Here is a 4,971-nt window from a genome sequence, read left to right as displayed (position 1 = left end):
CCCCCGTACCTTGGAGAAGAGAATGCCACTAAAGTTCTTCGATGATTCGAGAGAATGGAGAACATATTCATCCATTGTGAATGTCCGGACGAAAAACGGACTAAATTCGCCTCGAGCGTCTTCGACGAACAAGCTCTCACTTGGTGGAACACTTTCAAAGCTCTCCAAGGAACCGAGACTGCTATGGCTAGGCCTTGGGATGAACTCAAAGAAGCTATGAAGAGGGAATTTTTCCCTGAACATGAACTGCAAAGGCATGAGACGAAGTTTTGGGAACTCAAGAGAATTGGTGGTGACAACTCGACCTACTCCATCCGTTTCAAGGAGCTTAACCTGCTAGTACCCCACCTTGTGCCTATGTCTAATGGTATTCAGAATTATATTCGTGGTTTACCAACAATATTTCGTGATGCTATGGTTAGTCGTGATCCTCTCTCCATCGATGAAGCTATTGCTCTTGCTGCTTCCCTTTTCGATGACCTTGTTAGGGATGGAACCTTGACCCGAAAAGATTCTAAACCTACCCCTGACAATTCCAAAACCGAATCCTCAACCGGTGCTAAGGTCGAACCCAGACCCACTCCGCACAACAACAACACTTTCAACCACATCAAGAAATATAAACCCAAACACCAAAATTATGCTATCAATCAGGCACAACCTGATCTAACCGTCTCAAACAAGAAATCTTAGACCGGTTCAAATCCGTTATACTCCACTTGTAACTATAATCACCCAGCTCAATCCCTGTGCCATCTCTGCATCCAATGCATTCGTTACGGCCACCTTACTAATGTTTTCCCCACGCCGCTTGGAGTGCAAACCCTCCCACAAATGTCTATGCCGCCTGCTCCTAGACCCGCTACTAACCGTGCTTGCTACAATTGTGGAGACCCTAATCATCTCCGTAATATGTGTCCTCAACTCATCCATGCTCACTAAGCTCAAGCATACCCGCACCGTACTACATTACCCATGCTCATCAAGTCAAACCTATCAGCATTACACTCTTCATGCTCCTCCAGTCAATCAAGGTCATTCCTACTTAATCCAAACCTATCAAATTCTGTACTCGCAAGCTCAAGTTTACCAAACTTATGTTGGAATTATGGACCGGTTCAGGTAAGTCAATACAGCCAACCGGGTTATGCCCCGTGAGAGTTACATCGTAAGGTAACGAAAAATACACCCGCTTAAGTTAGTTAACCGGGATGGAGACTTTAATGAAACAAAATAACATGGAGTGGCTTTGGAGTTAGAGATAGACTTAATGGCCTGTTGGTTTTTAACTAATTAAGATTAGTTTAACCTAATTAGAGGTTATTGACTAGGGAATATGTATGAACAATTTCTATATTTACAACTTACGTGGAAAGTGAAAGAATCAACAGATACGATGAGTCAAAGGTCCATACATAAGCAAAGTCAACCGATTAAGCGTGTATCTTCAACAATAATGCGAAAACCGAAGGATTTGATGATGATCAGAGGTAGGCGACGGCTAGGGTTAGTAGATTAGGGTATGAGGAAGTTTGTGGTAGGAGAATTATGATGTGTTTATTTAGATATTACAAAAACGAACCATATTTAGTATATTTACTCGTTTAGGAAACCGAATCGAGTTTTAATGATCAGATCAACCTAATATGAAGACATAAATCAATCTTGTGGAAGGGATAATGTATGTGGACAAGTATGTAAGTTACATTAGTTTTCTTAGAGCTTAAAACACTTGATTTGGTCCAAAAATAAACGATTTCGGACCAAAACGAACTAGGAAAGAAAATTGGCTACACGATCTGTGCAGGTTTCCCATAGCGCCGCGTGGTGGGCGTAGTCCACCCCATCACGTGATGCTCTGGCCAAAATAAGAGGAAACTTCATTTTGTACATGTTTAGTCCTTGTAATTTGGTATTTGTTCATTTATTGAATCTTTTTATGTTATAATTAAGGATTAAACAATATATGAAACATGAAGGGCTTAAAATGAATAAATGAAACTTAATTACTTACAAATGTTTGATTTTTGATTAAGCATAAAGATCTAAAATATTTCGGGTTGGGTTAAACGCAAACGAATATGGGTTTAGAAAATCCAAAATGTTACAAATATTGTGTTTTGGATCTATATTCTTAGATCCCTTCACCATCTGAAAAAAAACAAACATTGAAACATATTTTCAAAAAATTTTCAAAAATAAACAATGTTGAATATAAGTTTCTGTCCGTTTAAGTACGTGTAAGTCAATTGGCGTATATTTATTTTAATGTTTAAGTAACCTAGCGTGTAAGTCAAGATAACATTTTAAGTGTGATGAAACGTGTAAGTCTAAATGTCCGTATATGTTATGATAACGTGCAAGTTTGATTGTCCGTATATGTCATCATCAACGTGTAAGTTTTATGAAGCACATATGTATAATTTTGAACTTATACCCCGTGTAAGAATTATGACTTATGCAGCGTATATGTTTTGGGCCTTATAAGTCATAACTTACATGTCGTCTAAGTTACACGTGCATTTTCAGGTCAAATTACCAAAATGTTAATTTCAATTGTTTTTTGACAGTCCGAATCACGAATAATCAACTAACAATGTCGCCAAACTATTTATTTAACCAATTTGACACTTAGACTAGTTAGCTTCTCAATTTATGTTTTAAGGTTTTCAGTTTTAGATTTAACGTGATTAATAATCCAATAAAACCACGTATAGTCATTAGTAGCAACAAACTTTACCATTAATAGCTTCAATGGTGTGAAAATCACCAAAATATCTAAAATTTGAGCAGAGTAATGGTGAAATTTGAAATCAAATGATAGAGAATATTAGCATGTATCTTATATCGTGTATGTTGAAAGTGTTAAATATATGCTGCGCGTAAGTATATATAGGCATACTTATGCGTCGTAATGTTTAAGGTTACACGACATATAAGTTTTATAGTTATGCGGCGCATAACTTATGCGCCGTATAACTATGTGATGTGCTAAAAACAGTCTAATAATTATTAACTAAATTTTGCTAATCTAGACACTAAGTAACACTGTAGACTCTCTAAAACTCGACTAAACTACTAACTGGCAAGTGAACCGATCGACTCTTGTAAAGTTAAGTAAGTCCGGATATCGAACCCACGAGACTCTTTAAATTACGTTTATTAGCTAATTAGACTCAACTACAGACACGACTTATTAATTTATATTTATTTAAGGGGGGGGGGGTTACTTAATTAAAATACTAATTTAAAATTATTATTAAACACTAATTTAAGAAAACAAGTAAATTAAACGAAAACACAAGTTTGACTAAATAAGACGAGGATGAGAAAACTACCAAGGCTAGAATCTCCTAAATTTCAGTTATGAATTAACAGGGAAAATATTAAGTTATGGATCGGGATCGTAAAATAGATACATAAGAGAAAACCCGAACAGGACCCCTGACCCTTCTCAAGAGACACCTATGGGTTTTTAATAAGTTTTAACGCACACCAGTATTAAAAATCAAGTTTCCTTACGGTCACCTAATTATTTATGACTTAGTTCCTTTATACGAAATCCTACCTTACAGCGCGAAAATCAAAGGCAGTTTAATATATTTAATTGAATTAATAGACAATAATTAAATAATCAAACCTAGACGGACTCGTTACGAAAAACGAAATCTAGCAAGATCAAATAATAAAGATCTATCAATAACCTAGCACTCTACAGATTTAGGTTAGCATTACACTTAAGTTTATTTAATTAATAATTATTATTCCTATGATCTTATTGCAAATCAGTCATAAAATAATAAAAAACATAAAGTAATTGACCTAATAGCAAACTATCATAATGACAAACAATAATCAAGACAACTATGGAATAATAACAATTAATCAAACAATCCTAAGTATCCATATGCATCAATTCAATATGATTAAACCTTTTACTAAATCATAAAGCCATAAGATAAATAAATCCCAAATCAAAACAAAACGACAAAGTAGGTTCATCATAAGCCTAAACAGTCTATAATGTTTAGTCTAGCATCTTAAAGTAAAACAAAACAATGATAAACGAAATCATGGCAAAAATAAATATGAACGGAAGATTAAAGGTGATGAAACCCGTGGTCTTCGTCCTTGGATGATAAGCACTTCGCCGGCTGATTCCTTGCTTCAAACCCGCCGAATATTACAATCCTAAGCTCTAGAAAACTCCAAATTCGGCTCTGGTTCGTAGGGTATGTTCAGGTTAAGTTTAGGGGTGTTTATATAGGTTTCCTGGCCCAAAACTGATAAAAAAAACAAAGATAATTCGAGAAACTGGGTGCCCAGAGCACCGCGCCGCGGGACTTTGCCTCCTGGTCCCGCGGCGCCGTGGGCTAGGGGTGGTTGACCGGTCTAGTTCGTTTCCTGATGCGGTCCAGTTTAATTATGATGCTCCGGTTCACCGGTTTGGCTTGTTTTAGCTCGTTTTTCTCCCTTTTTGACCACGATAAACCTCCGAAATCTACATTATTCCAATATGTTAGTTATATACAAATTCTAATAAAAACTGAACAAAAACTAATAAAATATTATATAAAATATACAAGGGATTTATATATATTAAGCATTATATCACTATGAAACTTATAAATTGGAAAAATTCAATTTTCTAAAATTTTGAATATCGAACATTCACATCCATGTGTTTAATCAAGTCCAACTTAATGACCTTGATTAAACAATTAATAACTTAAATTTGCCCGTTTTTCTGAAAATATACTGTATAACAAGTCCAAGTTAATGACCTTGTATATAACAGTTCAACATTTTGCTTAAAACACATGATGTGATTTTGAAACAAATGCTAAGTTTATCATTCCCAACAGATATTTTCCCAATAGATAGTCTCCCGATAATCAATAGTCGAAAATAACTTAGAAAGATAAAATCTTTTTGGTTTAAAGAAAAGCAATAAACGACAGTAAATGAAAT

The sequence above is a fragment of the Bidens hawaiensis genome, unplaced genomic scaffold, assembly GCF_021521415.1.
Source record: "Bidens hawaiensis isolate Kalapana, Puna unplaced genomic scaffold, B.hawaiensis_p1.1 tig00006295_1, whole genome shotgun sequence".
NCBI classification, from domain to species: domain Eukaryota; kingdom Viridiplantae; phylum Streptophyta; class Magnoliopsida; order Asterales; family Asteraceae; genus Bidens; species Bidens hawaiensis.
This window is presented reverse-complemented; position numbering follows the sequence as displayed.